The sequence below is a fragment of the Theropithecus gelada genome, chromosome 10 (assembly GCF_003255815.1).
Source record: "Theropithecus gelada isolate Dixy chromosome 10, Tgel_1.0, whole genome shotgun sequence".
NCBI lineage: Eukaryota > Metazoa > Chordata > Mammalia > Primates > Cercopithecidae > Theropithecus > Theropithecus gelada.
In genome coordinates this window covers 33,416,274-33,436,704 of record NC_037678.1, presented here as the reverse complement: position 1 = coordinate 33,436,704, position 20,431 = coordinate 33,416,274, and the positions used below count along the sequence as shown (strand labels likewise).

Below are 20,431 nucleotides of genomic sequence, written 5' to 3'. Positions count from 1 at the left end.
TCTCTTTTGCACCCAACCAGCCCGGGCCTCCCCAGGAGCCCAGACTCCCGAGCTTGCAGTCACTGCTGGCTGCGCCTTTGAGCCTCGCGCAACCCCAGGGAGCGTCGAGCAGGGGTCGCAAGGGGGTCGGGGAGGAGACGCGTAGGCCGACAGAGGTCCCTAATTCGGGGCTCCTAGGGGTCAGGGTAGGGCTAAAAGGGAGTAAGTCCATCTGAGTTTGAGGGGGTGGGCGTCAGCCTGTGGAGGGGGGGCCAGCGTCCCTGTCCCGGGGGCGGGTATGCCGTCCGGGTACTTCGGGGGTGAGGTCGCGGTCCTGCCCTGGCGCTTGAGGTCGGGATCCGGTTAGATGTCCGGGGTCTGGGTCCCCGGCTCCTCCCGCGCTCCCCTCCCCCACGGCGCCGGACCCCGGCAGCCCGCCCCGCCTAGTACTCGGACCGCTTGCCGGCGCCGGCGCCGGCCCCGCCCCCGCAGGCCCCGCCCCGGTTCGCAGGCCCCGCCCCCTAGCGCCCCTTGGCCCCGCCCCGCTGCTCGCCCATTCAGATGTGGGTCAGGGGTGAGCGGGCGGCGCCGACGTCACAAGCTTCCAAGATGGCGCTGGGCGGGCGGCTGTGAGCGGCGCTCGGGGCGCGCTGGGCGGGGAGCCGAGCCGAGCCGGCGGCAGACGGACGGGGCGGACGCGTGCGGCGCGAGCCGGGCGCTGAGGACAAGGGCCGCTGGTAGGGCCGGCCGGCCGGCGGGCGGAGCGCCGCCGCCGACGCACACGAGGTGAGGGGCGGCCTTGGGGGGCGGGGGGCGCGGGGCGCGGGGCGCGGGCGGGGGCCGCGGGCCGGGCGCGTCCCCGGAGAGAGGGGCGTGGGCGCGCGCGCGCCCGGGCGACGTGGGACTGCGCGCGTGGGGGACGCGCTCGCGTCTGGCTGGTCTGGGCGGGGGCGCACGCGGGACCCCTGGCAGGCCCGGGCTTTGTGGGCCAGATGCCCAGAGGGGCGCGGGCGGTGGGGCACCCGGGGCACAAAGCCCACGGGGCCGCGCCAGGCCCAGGAGGCGCGGGTCTGCGGAGCGGGGGTCGGCGGGCGAGCGGGCGCCGGCTCTTTGTGCCTTTTCATTAGCAATCTAATCCGAACAGCGTCGGGCGAGCTGCGCTGCCTGACAGGCGGGAGGGCTCCCATTATGCAAACGGCCCTGCGCCCGCGGCCGCCCCCTCGCTGGAGGATTTTGCGATTTCCAGAACTGCGGTCTTGCACTGTCTGCGGTCTCCTCTCTTCTTGCCTCCTCCCCGCGGGAAGACTGGCCACGGCAGGGGCAGGGGCGGGCCTGGAGGGGCCGCTCCCAGAGGGCCAGGCTCTGCGTCTGGTGGGCTCGCTGCCCTGCCCCCAGACCTCTCCTGTAGGCAGCCGCTTGGCAGGAAGAGAGATGGGCTTGGGGGAGGGGGTCGGCTGGCAGGGGGAAGGGACCGGCTGGCTGAGGGAGGGGGCTGAGGGGCCCCAGCTTGTCACTCTGTGTTTATCTTCCAAGATGGTTCATATTCACACAGACCTGGGTGTGTGCGTGGTGGGGGGGAATGCCTCTCCCTGGGGGGCAGTGACTTGCGGCGAGGAGGGAATGAGGCCAGATAATGCTCCCAACGGCCCCACCCAGAACTGCCTGGGACTGCCTGTGTAAGGGAGCCCAATGCTGAGCCGGATGGGTTGGAGCGGTGTTAAAGTTATTTATCCATGTCTTCTATCCCCTGCACCCCTAGTCTTTTCTAGTAGGAGTTGCCAAGCACATCTGGAAAGCTATGTTCCCGACCCCCCACTCGCCCAGCAGCAGGAGGGGTGTAACCCAGGGAAGCCACCCCTCTGACATATGTGCTGGGGGGAGGGGCAGAGCCTTGCCCATAGGAATCCTGTGGCGGTGGGTTGTTGACTGATGTGGGGATTGCTGTGTCTCTTGTGCTGTCGGAGAGCTGGCAGGTAGTGGAGGGGCCTTGGGAGCTCCTAGGGTGAACTCGAGGCTGTCCTCTAAGGATCCAGGATGGAGGGATGGAGCTGGGTCACTCAAACCTAAGGCCTTTCTGGGTCTAGCATTTATTGCTTCCTGGTTTCTGGCTTTGCTTCTTTCCCTCCATTCTCATCTGCCAGTGTCTGGACTCCCTGGGCCTTCAAGCAGACATTTTCAGGAGCACAGGCCATGTGGTTGGTCTGGAGCCCTGTGGCAAGGAGAGTGTGCATGCTTGGTGGAGGAGGGTTGCTGTAGTAGTCTGAAAAACAGATGAGCTGGCCTCTGGAGACAAAACTGTGTGGCGAGACTGCTGGTTTAGTGAGTTCTGAACACCAAGAATAGGGCTGGGAGTCTGATGCTTGGGGGCTGAACTGAGTCCTGTGGCCCAGAATTGTTGCCTGGAAGTGAACGTTCCGTCTTGTGCCATTGAGATTGTGAAGATCTCTAGGTCCCACAGGACAAGCAATAGACTTGGCAGGCTGGGAAGAGGCTCCCCAGCTGCCTGCCTTCGGAGGTCAGAGCTCTCAGGTGGGTCGGCAGGCCAGTGTCGGGTTGGGGGAGGGAGGTTGTAGAGTGCCTGTAGCCCAGCTTTTCTGGCCAGTTGGCTCTGAGTGCTGCTGTGTGCCCAGCAACCTCTCCCTGCGGTGTTTTTCTGCCAGTTGTTGGAACTTGTAGATTAGTCACTGAGGTTTTACGACCGATTCCTGAAAAGAAAAATCTCCCTCTGGTTGCTGGCTCTGTGTAGAGGAAGAAGAAGCCCGAGGGCGTCAGGCCTTTAATTAAAGCAAAACCGAAATGATTGTGAAGTTGCTGGAAGGAGAAGAGAAGGCGCAGGTGGGGCAGGGGTGATGAGTCCTGATGAGTCCTGTTGTGCTGCATGATACCTGCTCTGGGGACAGGTAGGCACGATCCCATCCTCGATCCTCGGTCTTGGCCAGCAGCCCAGCCTTCTCTACAAGCTGCAGTCCTGGATTAATCCTCACGTAGTGTTTTCTTTCCGTAGATCAGATTTCTCATTTTGTTAATAAGCGCAGCCTCCCGTCCACTTGAAGTCAGCTGTTGTGGACGAGGAGCAACAGGGTTTTGCATTATTGAGCTGATAGCCTGCTGCCTTCCTCGAGTCCTTATTGTTTGCGGGGTCAGATCTGAGGGGTGGGGGAAGTGCCATCTAATCAGCAGCTAGCCCCTGGAGAAGAGCTGGCGGGGCAGTTCTGGAGAGAGAGAGCCGTGAGGAAGGAATAAAGTTCAGTTTACCCAGGGGACTTGTGGTTCCAACCTTATTGCTTGGTCTGTTGGCCTTGAGCAGTCAGCCCCACCCCATACCTTGTCTTGCCTGCTGCCCCCAGTACCTGATCCCTGGGAGAGTGGGGTGCTTCTTCCTGGGCTGCTCTTGCTGGCCTGGGAGGCAGCTTTCACCACGGAAAGAAAGAACAAATTAAGTTCCTCCCCTCTTGTCTCCTCTGAGCCTGGCCGAGGAGGGACTCCTGTGGGGCAGTGAGAGGGGAACTGGACTTGGTCGCAAAGTCTGTAGTGCATTGCTGGCTCTGCCATTTACTCCCGTTGTGACCTTGGGCAGTGATTGACTCTCCTGCCTCGTTTCTACAATGGGAACAGAACTTGAGTTTACATTCATGTATCACTGTTTTCTGGAGCTCAGCCTAGGGAAGTTAGACACTCAACAAATGATTATAAGATGGGGTGATAAGGGCTGGCATCTAGCGGAGCGCAGAGGGCATAGCGGTGGTGTGGGAGGAGCCTGCTGTGGGCTGGCTGAGAGCCCTGGATGCCATGTGGGTTGGGTTGGCCTGGAGGGGAGGGGTTTTAACCAGGAAGTGACTGCTGCTGGGTTTTAAAAGGCAGTGGTAGGGTAGAGGGTGGCAGAGGAGACAGCTGGAGAGCACTGAGGACGCGGACCCACAGATACTGTGTGAGTTGGGAAGCCCGCTTGGGAGACCCCACTGCCAGCCAGGCATGTATGCGGCTCTTTTTCGAGCTTTTTATTCATTCCGCCACATTTTCTGAGCACAAACTCAGTGCCTGGCCCCCTTGGTTTAGACCAAATCGTGTTGGCCCCTGCTTTCTGGCGCTCACAGACTTGCCTGGGTGGGGTGATAGAGGCGCTTGCAGTTCAGCACGCGGTCTGGTCTCCTCTAGAGGAGTGAAGGAGCTGCTTTTGGAAGTTCAGTAGCTTGCTTGGGGGCTGGAGGGTAAGTGCCGTTGATTCCACCGCCTGTGGAGGCCCATATAGTGTGGTGTCTGGAGAGATTTGAGATCCCACTAGGGAGGAGTGGGGCTGAAAGCCCCCTCCCTAAGAGAGGTCCTGGCTCCCATTTAGGGGCTTCTGAACCAGCCCTTCCAGTTTGACTCTGCCTGGCACCGCCAGGGTTCCCTTCCTGCTGGGAGGGGCCTTGCCCTAAGGGTTAGGGACCTGGGCTGGGGGAGGGCTCTGAGGAGGGACTGGGCCCCGAGGGACTGAGGGACTGCAGGCTTGCTTGCCTTGAGCCCAGTTTTAGCTGGGAGTGGCAAAGCAAGAAAAGCTGGTGGGGGTGGGAGCTGTGTGTGGGCCCCCATTGAGCTTGATAAGGGAGGGAAGGCTGGGAGCTGGTTCCAGCCCGCCACAGTTCAGGAGGGAAGGGCCAGACTGCCTGAGAGGGGTGTGGCAGCACTGAGTGGGGAGAGGGACCATAAGAAACTGCTTGGGACCCTCGGGAAGGTGGCCAGGCTTTGGGGAGGCCCTCCTTCTGACTATTCTATTTTCCTCTTTCTTTCTTTTCTTTTCTTTTCATTTCTTTCTTTCTTCTTTTTGTGGTAATGTTAGTGGGTGGAGAGTGGGAGTGCAGCCTCGGTGTTAGAACAGGGGGACTTGGGGGTTCTTCTGATGGTGAGAGGGAACAGGGATGGGTCAGCCAGGTCCCTCTAACCTAGAGGCAGCTGTTTTTTGTGAGGTGGGCGGCGCATCGTAGGATCTTAGGTGCATGTTCTCTGTTTAGGGGTGATCATACACGGGGTGTGGTGAGGAGGGAGTGTGTGGAGTCCCCAGCCTTCCCGTGGCAGTTCCCAGTGTGACTAAAAGAAGGCAGGGATTGGGTTTGGTTAGGTGGGTGCTTCCAGATGAGAGCTGGCCTGCTGTGGAAATGGAAGAGCTCCTGGCTCTGGCAGGGGTGTGGCTGCTGTACAGACTTGTCCCCTGCCGTCCTGGGCTGTTGCCCTGCGGCTTGGGCTTCGGCTTCATTCCTCTGGGTGGGTGGGTTCTCTCTGGCAAGTGTGGGAAGGGGCCGCTCCCATTACCACACTGAGGCCTGAGCCCCTTTGAGGGGGAGGATCTGTTGCATGGCCTTTGCAGCCCTCTCACCCCTGCTGCAGTGCGGGAGGTGAGGCTGCAGCACTCGGGAGATGGTAAGCTGTTGGTGACCTCTCATTCACAAAGTAAGGGAGAGTGGGGCCTGGGACTTTGGTGACTTGTCCTTGTGTGGACACAGTGGGGCTTTTCTGGGTGATGAGTGCAGGCTGCACATTCACCCAGCACTTGCTGTTGCTCATGCTGCCTGGCAGAGGCCTGCCTGCTGGTGCCCTGGTTCTCACCTTGGGCTATACCTGTCTCTGGGGTGGGCCCAAGGCACTAGCTTTTCCTGAAGCTTTTGAAGTGAACCTGGTGTGCAGCAGAGTTTGAGAACCGCTTCTCTAGCAGGTGATGCATCTTTGTTGATAATAGAATCCACAGGCAGAAGGATGAGTAGCCCGAGCAGCCCGCGCTTTTACCTGTGGTGCTCACTAACTGCTTTTCTCCGAGGACCTGGTGGGGTCAGCAGTTATCCAGTGAATGAATTGGTAGAATCAGTCATGCCGATTCTTGGGTAGTTACTGGGCACAAAGGGTGAACAGCAGGAAGAACCTAGACCTTGTGCAATGGGGGCTTCTCCTGGGAGGTCCTCTGGAGGTGGGTCCTACTAACCCTGTAGCATGGGCTTTTGGAGTCTGCCTGGCCTGCTTTCCTGGCTGCATTCTTGGGCTCTTGTTGGCCTGTATGTAGTCTGGTGGGGCCTCACATAGTGCAGTTTGGGTTGAGCAGACGTGGCCAATAATGGGAGCCCCTGGGACTCCTGGGACCTCTGCCTCGTTCTCCCTGGAAGAGGTTTGTCCCTGAGGTTGGTTTCCTGGGCTGTGTTATATGAGGAAGGTATATGAGGCCACTAATAGGGGCAGAGAAGGAAGAGTGGGAGGGGACTGAAGGTGGAGGGGACGGGACAGGAGGCAGAGCTTTAGGTAGGGCCTGGCTGGGTCTGGCCCCCTTTGTTGGAACGGAACAATGGGTTGTTCTGGGGTTTTGTTTGTATTTGAGGGAGAGAGGCTATAAGACAGCTCCTGCCAGCTAGGAGCAGCCTATCATGTGAGGGGACAGGTAAGGCCCCTGGGTGTGGTTCTGATCAGCATCCTGGGTAGGAAGTCTTGCCCTTTAGAGAAGGGACAGCAACCTGGCCAGGGGCAATAGAGGAGATGGGAAAAGGAGCTGAGAAGGAAGGGGTGGTGCACATCTTGGTAGCTGGGCCTAGGTAGTCCTGTCCTGAGTGAGTGATCTGGGGATGGATTCCTGCCCTAGGTCTTGTGCCCCTTCACTGCAGCCCTTTCTGGAACCCCATGGCCCTTCCCCTTTGTGGAAGCAGCTGCTGTTATAGTTTCTGTCTGGCTGGTACCAGGGAACTTGGCTTGGAAGATGGGAGGAGGATGGTCCCCACGGAGTTACGACAGAAGGCCAGAAAGGTAGTGGTGAAGAGGTAAGCACTCATCCTGGGCTCGTTCCTGGGCTCAGCCTGGCAGTGGACATTTTACACCCGATTCAGTTATCAGAACACACCAGTGTGGTCCTCATCATTTTGTCAGTCCTCGTTGTACAAGTGGCTCAGAGAAGTTAAAGAGAGTCATACGTCTAGAGAGTGAGTGGAGGAGCTCCAGGTGAAGTGTGTGAAAGCCTCGGACACATTTGTGAGTGAGGACTCCTTACTCTGCGCAGTGCTTGGGCTGGAGGGCAGCTGAGATTTTCATTTTGAATGGGGTAGTGGGATGGCTGCGCTTGACAAAGCCAGGGAGTCTGGCTCCCAGAGTGGGAAGGTGGTCCCCTGCAGGTCCCCCGCTCCTCCCCAAGGACCAGGGGCCAGAGAGCATTCTCTGGGTCGTCCTCATCTTTCCAGTCACACGCAGCTCCTTACTGTCTGGTATGTGGGAATCTTCTGCCCCACGGCATCCTGTGCCTTTGCCGAACACCTCCAGGAGAGCCATGTGGGGGATGGTCTGGACATTGCAGGGACCAGAGCTGAGCTATTGAGATTCTTTGAGTGTGGACAAACGGGGTGCCCTTGGTGGTGTGGGGACGCAGGCAGGGTAGCTCCTCTGGGTGACTCTTGGTAGGTTGTCTTCTGGTAGATGGACTGGGGGTGCGGGTTCTGGTGCTTCAAAGTGGTTGTCCTCTGACTGAACCAGATCCCAGGGACCAGGCGTCAGCCCCGTGCTGGCCGAAGGGAGAGGGTTGTTGCCAAAGTCTCACATTCCAGGCATGTGTTGATGCTGATAAGGCAGCAGGGCTGGCTTAGCCGCTTTGGGCAGGAGGGGACTTTGACTTCATGCCCCCAGCAGGCAGCATGCACATCTTGCTTCCTGGTAGCACCCCTCCCCCACCGACCCCCTCTGCTTGCAGGGGCAGTGCCGCGCTCAGCAGCGTTTCTGGCTTAGTAGCAGGCCTCTGGAGGCCTATTGATGGATTCTGCCAGCACTGCCTCTTGGAGTATTCGAGGATGCCATTGAAAATGTCACTTCCTTTTATTTGCTGAAATTTGTTACTCTCAGGTTTGGCAGTAGGCCCCTTGTCCAAGATTTCAGCTTTTGGGGAACTTCAGTTTTGTGGAAAGATGACTCCTGCTTCCTCTGTGGGCCAGTCTCTTAACCTCTCCAGGCCTCATTCTCCTTGCCTATAAATGAGTTGTTAGACTCAAAGTTGTTTGCAGACCCTGGGGATCCCCAATACCTTTTTCAGTATATTTAAAAGTTACGAAGTCGGATGGGGTGCTCACGCCTGTAGTCCCAGCACTTTGGAAGGCCAAGGCGGGTGGATCATCTGAGGACCGGAGTTCCAGACCAGCCTGGCCAATATGGTGAAACCCTTCCTCTCCTAAAAACAAAAATTAGCCACATGTGGTGGCACATGCCTGTAGTCCCAGCTACACAGGAGGCTGAGGCAGGAGAATGACTTGAACCTGGGAGGCAGAGATTGCAGTGAGCCAAGATTTTGCCACTGCACTCCAGCCTGGGTGACAGAGCGAGACTCCCATCTCAAAAAAAAAAAAAAAGTCGCTGGCCCCTGCCCTGGGTGGACACTTGCACTGCCAGAGTTGTGTTCCCCACTGTCAGCCAGCACTGGGGGCTGAGACCCACCAGTTCTACACATGTCCAGGGGAGGCAGTACAGATGACTGAGTATTAAATCTAGACCTTTAATTACACATCTTTTTACTTTTCTATGTGATGAAATAGGAGGGATACATGAGGCATTTTTTGAGATGGAGTCTCGCTGTTGCCTAGGCTGGAGTGCAGTGGTATGATCTCAGTTCGCTGCAACCTCCACCTCCCGGGTTCAAGTCATGCTCGTGCCTCAGCCTCCCGAGTAGCCGGGATTACAGGCACCCACCACCGTGCCTGGTTAATTTTTTCTATTTTTAATAGAGTCTGGGTTTCGCCTTCTTGGCCAGACTGGTCTTGAACTTCTGATCTCAGGTGATCCGCCCTTCCTGGCCTCCCAAAGTGCTGGGATTACAGGCATTAGCCACCATGCCCGGCATGAGGCTTTAAAAAGTTTTTTTTGTTCTTTCTGTTTTTTTTGGTGATAGGGTCTCCCTCAGTTGCCTAGGCTGGAGTGCAGTGATGATGTAATCACGGCTTAGTGCAGCCTCACCTTCTGGGCTCAAATCATCCTCCTGCATAAGCCTCCCGAGTAGTTAGGACCACAGTCATGTCCACACCCAGCTAATTTTTTTGTTTTTAGAGGTGGGGTCTCCCTGATCTTGAACTCCTAGGCTCAGCCAATCCTCCTACCATGACCTCCTAAAGTGTTGGGATTACAGGTGTTGAGCCACTGCGCCCAGCTTACATAGCAACTTTGTTTTTTTTGAGATGGAGTCTCTGTTGCCCAGGCTGGAGTGCAGTGGCACAATCTTGGCTCACTGCAACCTCTGCTTCCCGGGTTCAAGCAATTCTACTGCCTCACCCTCCGAAGTAGCTGAGATTATAGGTTCGTGCCAACATGCCTGGCTAATTTTTGTATTTTTAGTAGAGACTGGGCTTCTCCATATTGGGCAGGCTGGTCTCGAGCTCCTGACCTTGTGATCGCCTGCCTTGGCCTCCCAAAGTGCTGGGATTACAGACGTGAGCCACCGCACCTGGCCTACATAGCAACTTTTGTTTTTTCCTTGAAACGGAGTCTCGCTCTGTTGCCCAGGCTGGAGTACAGTGGCACAGTTCTGCCTCAGCCTCCCGAGTAGCTGGGATTAAAGGCATCTGCCACCACACCTGGCTAATTGTTGTATTTTTAGTAGAGACGGGGTTTCACCACATTAGCCAGGCTGGTCTCAAACTCCTGACCTCAGGTGATCCGCCTGCCTCGGCCCCCCAAAGTGTGGGATTACAGGTGGGAGCCACTGCGCCTGGCCCATAGCAACTTTTAAGAAACTCATTTGTCAAGCTTTAGTGTAATATCAATGAAGAATAGACACATGGTTTTCTGAAAAAGTTATTAAAATACTCCTTCCTTTTTTCTGTGTAAGGCTCTTTAAAGACTTTAATCAAAACCACATATCCTAACAGACTGAATGCAGGAGATAGAATCCAGCTACTTCTGTTAGACCAGACATTAAAGAGATTTATAAAAGTGTGAAGCAATGCTATCCTTTTTTTTTTTTTTTTTTTTTTGAGGTGGAGTCTTGCTGTGTCACCAAGCTATAGTACAGTGGCATTATCTCTGCTCACTGCAACCCCCACCTCCTGGGTTCAAGTGATTCTCCTGCCTCAGCCTCCCGAGTAGCTACAGGTGCGCGCCACCACACCCAGCTAGTTTTTGTATATGTATATATATATATTTTTTTAGTAGAGATGGGGTTTCACCTGTTGGCCAGGATGGTGTGGATTCTTTTTTTTGTTGTTGTTTAGATAGTCTCACTCTCATCCAGGCTGGAGTGCAGTGGTGCGATCTCACCTCACTGCAACCTCTGCCTCCTGGGTTCAAGGGATTCTCCTGCCTCAGCCTCCTGAGTAGCTGGGATTACAGGCACCTGTTACCACGCCCAGCTAATTTTTGTATTTTTTAAAATTTTAATTTATTTATTTATGTATTTTTTGAGATGGAGTCTCTCTCTCTCTCTTGCCCAGGCTGGAGTGCAGTGGCATGATCGCGGTTCACTGCAAGCTCCGCCTCCCAGGTTCACGCCGTTCTCCTGCCTCAGCCTCCTGAGTAGGACTACAGGACTACAAGGGCGGGGACTACAGGCGCCCGCCACCACACCTGGCTAATTTTTTGTATTTTTGGTAGAGACATCCGTGTTAGCCAGGATGGTCTCGATCTCCTGACCTCGTGATCCGCCCGCCTCAGCCTCCCAAAGTGCTGGGATTACAAGCGTGAGCCACAGTGCTCGGTCTATTTTTTTTTTTTTTTTTTTGAGAGGAAGTTTTGCTCTTGTTGCCCAGGCTGGAGTGCAGTGGCATGATCTCAGCTCACTGCAGTCTCCGCTTCCCTAGGATCAAGTGATTCTGCTGCCTCAGCCTCACCAATAGCTGGGATTAGAGGTGCGCACCAACACATTTGGCTAATTTTTATATTTCACCTTGTTGGCCAGGCTGGTCTCGGTGATCCACCCACCTCGGCCTCCCAAAGTGCTAGGATTACAGGCGTGAGCCACTGTGTCCGGCCTTTTTTTTTTTTTTTTTTTTTTTTAAGACAGAGTTTCGCTGTTGTTGCCCAAGCTGGAGTGCAATGGCATGATCTCAGCTCACTGCAGCCTCCACCCCCCAACCCTCCCCTGGGGTAAAACCTTTCTCCTGCTTCAGCCTCCCAAGTTGCTGAGATTACAGGCATCCGTCACCATGCCTGGCTAATTTTTTGTATTTTTTTTTTTTTTAGGTGCGCACCACGGAGTCTAGCTGCTCTGTCGCCCAGGCTGGAGTGCAGTGGCCGGATCTCAGCTCACTGCAAACTCCACCTCCCGGGTTCACGCCATTCTCCTGCCTCAGCCTCCCGAGTAGCTGGGACTACAGGCGTCCGCCACATCGCCCGGCTAGTTTTTTGTATTTTTTAGTAGAGACGGGGTTTCACCGTGTTAGCCAGGATGGTCTCGATCTCCTGACCTCGTGATCCACCCGTCTCGGCCTCCCAAAGTGCTGGGATTACAGGCTTGAGCCACCGCGCCCGGCCTAATTTTTTGTATTTTTAGTAGAGATGGTGTTTCACCATGTTGGCCAGGCTGGTCTCGAACTCCTGACCTCAGGTATCCACCCACCTTGGCCTCCCAGAGTACTGGGATTACAAGCGTGAGCCACTGTGCTCAGCCTTTTAAAAAAATATTTGCTTTTCTAATGCAGTAAGTAGAACAGTGATGTGTAAAGTAGTCTCTCTTTACCTGTGGGGGTATGTTCCAAAACCTCCATCGGAGGCCTGGAACCATGGGTAGTGCTGAACCCTATATGTGATGTTTTTTCTATACATACGTGCCTGTGCTAAAATTTAATTCATGAATTAAGCATAGTGAGGAAATAGTAAAATAGGACAGTTATAACAATATGTTATAAAAGTTATATGGATATGCTCTTTCCCTTTTTTTTTTTTTTGAGACGGAGTTTCACTGTTGTTGCCCAGGCTGGAGTGCAATGGCACGATCTTGGCTCGCTGCAACCTCCCCTTCCCAGGTTCAAGCGATTCTCTTGCCTCAGCCTCCCTAGTAGCTGGGATTATAGGTATGTGCCACCACGCCTGGCCAGTTTTGTATTTTTAGTTGGTCAGGCTGGTCTTGAACTCCCGACCTCAGGCGATCCGCCCGCCTCGGCCTCCCAAAGTGCTGGGGGGTAACAGGTGTGAGCCACCGTGCCTTGCTGGATATGCTCTTTCCTTTAACATATTTAATACTCACCTATTTTCTACCCGCAGTTGACCAAGGATAACAAGCTGAGGAAAGTGAAACTGAATAAGGGGTCACTACTGTAATACATGGTAACATCAAATACTGCAACAGCCCGGATGCAGTGACTCACACCTGTAATCCCAGCACTTTGGGAGGCTGAGGCTGCAGAATGGCTTGAGGCCAGGAGCTCGAGGTTGCAGTGAGCTATGATTGTACCACTGCGCTTCAGCCCGGGTGACAGAGCAGGACCCTGTCTCAGAAAAAACTCCACAAAGCAGTAACATAGAAGCCACATAAGCAGATGCTCTTTAGGAGTTCTGACTAATTTAAGAATGTAAACAACACAATTTTAGAACCAGTGGCAAGGAGGGTGCTAGGCATTTCCCTCTTCACCACGTGCCTCTGTATCTTTCATATATTGTTTCACTCTATCTCTTCTCAGCCTTGGCTCTGACCAGCATTTGCTCACCTAATGAATGTTTATGAGTGCCTGCTACATGCCTGGTGCTGTGGCTGCTTGGGACAAAGGGTCTAACTTTGGGTACTGGTCTGTGGGGTGGTCGGGGGTAGACAGGAGGGAAGCGGCTTGGCAGCTGGTGCTGACGTTGGGAGCTGGGAGACAACAGGCAGTTCTGGCTTCACTGAGGAGGGAGTCGTGTGGGGGCAGGCTCCTCCCGGAGTAGGGCACAGCCTGCAGGAGCTCTCAGGTGTGTCTGTGGAAGGGGTGAGGTGGGCTTGATACCCCTATGGGAAGTGCTTTGCTTGCCAGGCCTGAGCATGGACTTTATCCCAGGCATCAGAAATTTATTGAAAGCTTTGTGTTTTTTTTTGAGATAGTTTTGCTCTCATTGCCCAGGCTAGAGTGCAATGACACGATCTCAGCTCACTGCAACTTCCACTTCCCGGGTTCAAGTGATTCTCCTGCCTCAGCCTCCCGAGTAGCTGGGATTATGGGCGTGTGCCACCATGCTCAGCTAATTTTGTATTTTTAGTAGAGATGGGGTTTCTCCATGTTGGTCAGGCTGGGCTCGAACTCCAGACCTCAGGTGATCTGCCCGCCTCAGCTTCCCCAAGTGCTGGGATTACAGGCGTGAGATACCACGCCTGGCCCATTGAAAGCTTTAAGCAGGGGAGTAGCTTGATGAGATGGGTGTTTGAGAAAGATAACTCAGGGTTATTGGACTCTGAATTGGAGGGTACAGGGACTAGGCGAGGGTTGGCTGGAGGGGTTGCAGAGGGGTGATTGTGTTCTAGATGCTGATATTTTCACTTAGAATGGCTCTGATTCTGCCCTTCTTTCCCCTGTAGACCTTGGGAGGTTTCCTGGGATTTCTCCCTCCTGGACAACTTCTGTTGAGTTGCCTGCCACCTCAGGTGTGGAGGCCCCAGGTTCTTTTGCTTTGTATGATTAGGACAGGGTGATATTTTCTGGGTTATCTCTTGTGGGAACTGAGCCCGCCAAAGCCCTCATTTGTGCATTGTTATAGCTGCCCAAGTGTGTGGCCCTGCTGCGTTTGGTGGCTGTAGACCAGGTGACCTCTCAGGTGGTGAAAGGGGAGTGCTCTGTGAGTGCACTTCAGCTTTAGCCTCTTGGCTTCTCTGTGGTTTGGGATTTAGCTCCTCCCTGTACCAGGAAGGTCTCTTTCCTCTTTTTTTTTTCCTCTTTCTTTTCTCTCTCTTTTTTTTTTTTTTTTTCAATGAGACAGGGTCTCACCCTGTTGCCCAGTCTGGTCTTGAACACCTGGACTCAAGCGAGCCTCCTGCCTCAGCCTCCCAGAGTGCTCAGATTAGAGGCATGAACCACCGCACCCGACGTTCCTTTCTTTTGAGACTTCTACACAGAGCAGGCTCAGCTTCCTTAGTAGACTTAGCCATTGAACTCTAAGAAGTTATTTACAGAGGTGGAAATAGGCCGGGCACGGTGGCTCATGCTTGTAATCCCAGCACTTTGGGAGGCCGAGGCATCGGATCACGATGTCAGGAGTTCAAGACCAGCCTGGCCAAGATGGTGAAACCCCGTATCTACTACAAAAATTAGCTGGGTGTGGTGACAGGTGCCTGTAATCCCAGTTACTCAAGAGGCTGAGGCAGGACAATCCTTTGAACCCAGGCAGCAGAGGTCTCAGTGAACTGAGATTGCACCACTGCACTCCAGCCTGGGCAACAGAGCAAGACTCAAAACAAACAAACTAAAAATGGTAAATTACATGTATATCTGTGTGTGCACAGTCTTAAAGAACAGAGAGATAAGTAGTGGTAAACTCACTATTGGTTGAATCGTGGGTGTCCCACTGAGCGAGACACAGTTGTTCCCTCGTGGCCACATAGGAAATAGCCTCCCAAGTTCCTGGGACAGCCCATGCACTTCTCCCTGGCTTATCCCCACTTCCCTCTAGAAGCCAACAGTCTTCTGAATTGTGGGTCAGCCATCCGCTGGGTTTTGTCAGTTTCCCACCTTTGTCTGGATCCTGAAACTGCGAATGATTTTGGCTGAGTTCGCTGGGAGCCGGGTGCCCTGCACTCTTGGGACACCAGGAGCAACAGTTCCTGTGTTCCCATTCTCCATTTCAGTGTTCAAGGTGGCACTATCCACACATAATCACCTGTCCTACTGGCAGTGAGCATTTGGGTGGTTTTCTGGGTTTTGTTTTTGCTGCCTTCTGAGTAGCTGACTTTTCACCCCCAAGCTATGCTTCTTGAGGCAGAGAAGTGCCAGTTTATTTTGTTTTCTGTCTCTAAATCCAGTTCCTTAATGCACCACTGAGACTCAGTTTAGAAGTGCAGTGAAACTTTGTGAGCATTTTTCTCCCCAAGTCTGAATGGATCCCTCTCTGATTCTTTGAGTTCTCGGGCACTTCTCTGCTAGACACTTTCTTTTTTTTTTTTTTCTTTTTTTTTTTTGAGACGGAGTCTTGCTCTGTCGCCCAGGCTGGAGTGCAGTGGCCGATCTCAGCTCACTGCAAGCTCTGCCTCCCGGGTTTACGCCATTCTCCTGCCTCAGCCTCCCGAGTAGCTGGGACTACAGGTGCCCGCCACCTCGCCCGGCTAGTTTTTTGTATTTTTTTAGTAGAGACAGGGTTTCACCGGGTTAGCCAGGATGGTCTCGATCTCCTGACCTCGTGATCCGCCCGTCTCGGCCTCCCAAAGTGCTGGGATTACAGGCTTGAGCCACCGCGCCTGGCCAGCTAGACACTTTCAAGTTACCTACTGGACAGGATAGACCTTCTCTATAAAGTATCACACTTGGAGGCTTTTCAGGCACAGTGCCATAGATTGTAATATTTTCCATAGCAATTGCCCAATTTTATCTGTAAAAAATTGCTTTTTAAGGCCTGGTACAGTGGCTCACACCTGTAATCCCAACATTTTGGAAGGCTGAGGCAGCAGGATCACTTGAGCCCAGGAGTTTGAGACCAGCTTGGAAAACATAGTGAGACCTCATGTCTACAGAAAATTTTAAAAATTGGCTAGGCATCGTGGCATGCACCTTTAGTTCCGGCTACTCAAAAGGCTGAGACGGGAGGATCCCTTGAGCCCAGAAATTAGAGGTTGCAGTGAGCTATGATCGTGCCACTGCACTCCAGCCTGGGTGACAGAGCAAGACCCTGTCTCCAAAAAATCACAAAACTTCCAATGGATACCGAATGTATAACTTTTTTTTTTCTTATTTGGAGTAAAATAACTTGATCCTTGATCGTTGGCTGTAGCTCCTGAGCCATTTGAGGCAATGGGGGGTTTGTGTGTTGATTACCTATGAAGGAACAAGTGGGCTGTTTCCTTCTCCCCAGCAGCTTCCTTTGACCCTAAATCCCTGAGAGCCTCACCCATTTTCTTCTTGGCTTCCTCCCTTTGATATGCCCAGCCGGCTCCTGCCCTAGCTGGCTGCCACCAGGACCTGCTGGAGGTTTTTGCTGGGAATTATTTGGTGTCCTGTTTGAACCTCGCTTGCCATGCTCCCAAATTTCCTGTTTCTCCTGGGGTTGCCTTTCAGGATTTGCAGAACCCCTTCTCCTTTAGAAGTGTCAATTGGGGCTGGGTGTGGTGGCTCACGCCTGTAATCCCAGCACTTTAGGAGGCCGAGGTGGGCGGATCACCTGAGGTTGGGAGTTCCAGGTCAGCCTGACCAACATGGAGAAACCCCGTCTCTACTAAAAATACAAAATTAGCCGGGTGTAGTAGTGCACGCTTGTAATCCCAGCTACTCAGGAGGCTGAGGCAGAAGAATTGCTTGAACCCGGGAGGTGGAGGTTGCAGTGAGCCGAAATTGCGCCATCGCACTCTAGCCTGGGCAACAAGAGGAAAACTGTCTCCAAAAAAAAAAAAAAAAAAAAGTCAATTGGACCTTAGGACAACTTAAAAACATTATCAGGTTTTTATCTTTTAGATAGCAGACATGAGTCTGCTCCTCATAAGGATTTACAGTAGTCTCTCTGTTTCCCATGGGCTCCTGGCTGGCTTGTGTGAGCTCCCTCCTCTAGGATGGGCACTCCATCCTGGACATTGTGGCATTGCCAGCTGTCCTGCCAATGTTCTGCTTCCTGTGTTGCTGTTATTGGTTGGGGGTCCAGGAGAGGTTGCTGCCTGGACTGAGTCTGCTTGCTGATCAGGATGAAGTTGATCTCTGCTTCCCTTCTGAAGGTTTCTGTGCACTGTATTGAATTCAAGGACGTCCTATGTAAGAAGTGTGCATAGCTCCAAGAGTTCTTTACAAATGATATGCCCTTGTAACGAGCATCCAGAGCGAGAAACACAACCCTGGAAGCCCCCTCATGTATCCTGAAGCTTTTAGTCACTCTCAACCCCCACCCATATGATTAGTGCTGCCTGCTTTTTTTGAATGTATGCAAATAGAACTGTAACTGTCTTTTTGGCTGTGGCGTCTTTGCGCACAAGTATATTTGAGAGATTCATTTGTGGTGTTTGTAAGTCAAATCGTGAAATTATCAGCAATCAGCTGTGTTTTTACGCCTAAAAGGTAAATTCATACAGTTCAACCTAAATGTCTGTCCTGTTCACTGCTGGATCATAGTCTCTTCCACCTGCAGCTGCCCCTTCTCAGGGTGGCCATAGGAGTTGTTTTCCAGTGTTGGGCCTTCATGAGTGTGCCTGCCTGTTTGGTGCGCATACGTGTGCATTCTTGTTGGCGTATACCTTGGGTGAGTTTTTGGGCCCACAGCTGGCTAGCTTGCTTGCTTGCTTTATTTATTTATTTAGAGACGAAGTCTTGCTCTTGTCGCCAGGCTGGAGTGCAGTGGCGCAATCTCAGCTCACTGCAACATCCGCCTCCTGGGTTCAAGTGATTCTCCTGCCTCAGCCTCCCAAATAGCTGGGATTACAGGAGCCTGCCACCACGCCCGACTAATTTTTGTATTTTTAGTAGAGACGGGGTTTCACCATGTTTGCTAGGCTAGTCTCAGACTCCTGACCTCAGGCGATCCACCCACCTTGGCCTCCCAAAGTGCTGAGATTATAGGCGTGGGCCACCACCCTGGGCCTTGGGCCCACAGCTTTAGATTGTACCATCCAAGGGTTTTCTAAACCATGTGAGTTTTCTGGCCAGGTGCAGTGACTCATGCCTATAATCCCAGTACTTGGGGAGGCTAGGTGGGCAGATCACTTGAGGCCAGGAGTTGGAGACCAGCCTGGCCAATATGGTGAAATGCCATCTCTATGAAAAATACAAAAGTTATCTGGGTGTGATGGCGCACTGCACTTCTCTGTAATCCCAGCTACTTGGGAGGCTGAGGCAGGAGAATTGCTTGAACCCGGGAGGCGGAGATTGCAGTGAGCCGAGATCTTGCCACTGCACTCCAGCCTGGGTGACAGAACAAGACTCTCTCTCAAGAAAATAAAAAATTATAAAGCATGTGAGACTTCTGGTTGCCTTATTGCCTTTCCAACATTTGGTGTTACCTTTTTCCTGATAGGCTTTGACGTTCTTATTCTTTCTGGAACAGTCCTGTTCTTGTTTAAAAACATCCCTGTTTCCCTTTCGTCCCTGGGAGATACTATTTTAGCCTTTGTTTGGCTAATCAAAATCCCATCTTTAGTGTCTGTTGTTGAGTTTTTGTGTTTTTGTTATTTTGGATTTGCTTTCAGCATGTCATCTCATTCTTGTCCCAGCCCAGGGGGTCAGGCGGTATTGTGTACAGACAGTGCAGCGGCTCCTTAATGCCAGTTGCCGAGCTTTTGCCAGGCCTGGAGAACTGCATAGGTGCAGGACTGCCAGTAGTTCTTCCTGCTCTTCAATCATTGAAATGTTTTGTTTTATGAAGTAATGATGGTAGAAGATGATAGGGTTTCTGTTTGTTTCTAATTCTAGTCTTTACTTGGCATTAAGAAATTGTTAGCTGCTAGGGTTGATTTTGAAATTGTGAAGTTGGAGAGTCTCTCCTGGAGCCGTGGGCTGGATGGCTGCAGCTCTGTGACTCAGCTGTGCTGGGTGCTTCCCTTTGGGGCTCAGTTACCTCGTTTTAAGGTGTCCCTGGGGTGAGAGAGATGATCATGATAGTGCCTTCCACCTGGGCGGCCCAGGCTTTCCTCGCCCATTTAGTGCCTTGCATGTAGAATTTCCACCTATGGTCTGCTGTGCTGCCATTGCTTGTCCTCCTTCCCTGCCACACAGAGCTGTGTTCTCTGTCTGCCACTCATGCCTGCTTCTCTGATCAGAGTTTGTGGAACCCTCTGGCATGGTCACCATTCTGGTACCTGTGGTAACAAGCTTAGCCTTGGTGTGGCACATTCTAGGTCCACCGTTTGTATTCACCAGCCTGTGAGCTTGTGTACATGGCACATGTGTCTTCGTTTTGGGGGCCTTCTCCTTCCACTTGATGCCCATCCCTTAAGCATTTACTCCTTGCAGAGTACTTGGCTTTCAGGCCATGGAGAGCTTTCCAATCAGTGGTGTCCAGGTAAAAACAAAAGAAGGAAAAAAAGCTTCTAACCTAGCCCTTCTCAGACTTGACTGTGTGTTTGAGCCCCCAGGGTTCTGGTGGTTAGAGCTGGATGGAGCCTGAGCGTCTGCATTTCTAACAAGATCCCTGGTGGTGCTGCTGCTGTTTCTTGGGTCATGGCCAATGAGCAAGAAGAGCAGGGAAGCGGGCTGGAGAGGACTGCAGAAACCAGCACAGGGCCCGTTTTGCCTCTTGACATACGTGGCTGCCAGATTCCTGCCTTTTCCTCACCTACTAGGAACAGCAGCTGCACATCCTCTAGTGGTCTTGCATGGGCTCCTGCTCTGTGGCTGCCAGCGAGCCTTTTACCCCCACACTCAGGTCCCTCTTGGGAGGCAGGGTGGTGTTGGGATGGAGTTTGGAGGTGAGCACAGCATTCGTAGTAACTATCACAATCTTAAATTGTTATTCTGCTTCTTTTTTTTGAGACAGAGTCTGACTCTGTCACCCAGGCTGGAGTGCAGTGGTGCGATCTAGGCTCACTGCAAGCTCCGCCTCCCAGGTTCAAGCAATTCTCCTGCCTCAGCCTCCGGAGTAGCTGGGACTACAGGTGTGTGCCACCACACCCGGCTAATTTTTTGTATTTTTAGTAGAGACGGGGTTTCACAGTGTTAGCCAGGATGGTCTTGATCTCCTGACCTCATGATCCGCCCGCCTCAGCCTCCCAAAGTGCTGAGATTACAGGCCGTGCCTAGCTGTTATTGTGCTGCTGCTTTTTTTTTTTTTTTTTTTTTTTTTTNGTTTACGCCATTCTCCTGCCTCAGCCTCCCGAGTAGCTGGGACTACAGGCGCCCGCCACCTCGCCCGGCTAGTTTTTTGTATTTTTTTTTTAGTAGAGACGGGGTTTCACCATTGTAGCCAGGATGGTCTCGATCTCCTGACCTCGTGATCTGCCCGTCTCGGCCTCCCAAAGAGCTGGGATTACAGGTTTGAGCCACCGCGCCCGGCCTATTCTGCTTCTTAAAGCAGTGTTCCCCTGCCTCTCTCCAATATCCTGTCTCAGAACTCTCAGCCAGATGGTGCCAGGGCCCCAGGCCCTCCTTGGTGCCAGCCCTAGCAGGGGAAGTCAGCTGCAGGCCTCCAAGGTCTTCCTGGCCTCACTCCTTGCTGGCTCCAAACCCGGAAGTGATGAGAGCAAGGGGACCAAGGCTGTAGCTTCTGGGGAAGTACAGTTTGGAGGCATCTTCGGTCCAGCTCTCCTCTCAGCAGCCCATTCTAGCCTTTTCCTTGTGCTGGAGTGTTATCCTGTGCTTCCTCATCTCTCAGAAGGGACAGTACACATGGGCGGGTGGCTCGGACCATGCAGGGCTCGGCCCTGCTGTGGGCAGCACGAGGTTGTCAGTAGGAC

General features: G+C 53.3%; 1 protein-coding gene across 2 annotated transcripts in view; it reads left to right on the top strand.

The window, feature by feature from the left end:
- The first annotated feature begins 559 nt into the window (after nt 1-559).
- HIC2 (HIC ZBTB transcriptional repressor 2) overlaps nt 560-20,431 on the top strand; it is a 34,887-nt gene continuing 15,015 nt past the window's right edge. The window contains exon 1 of one of the 2 annotated variants that reach the window (XM_025398796.1): nt 560-765. The gene's annotated coding sequence lies outside the window, so the exon portion shown is untranslated. Of the gene's footprint in view, nt 766-3,859; nt 3,950-20,431 lie in introns of those variants that run through there. The other variant, XM_025398798.1, reaches the window with a different exon arrangement.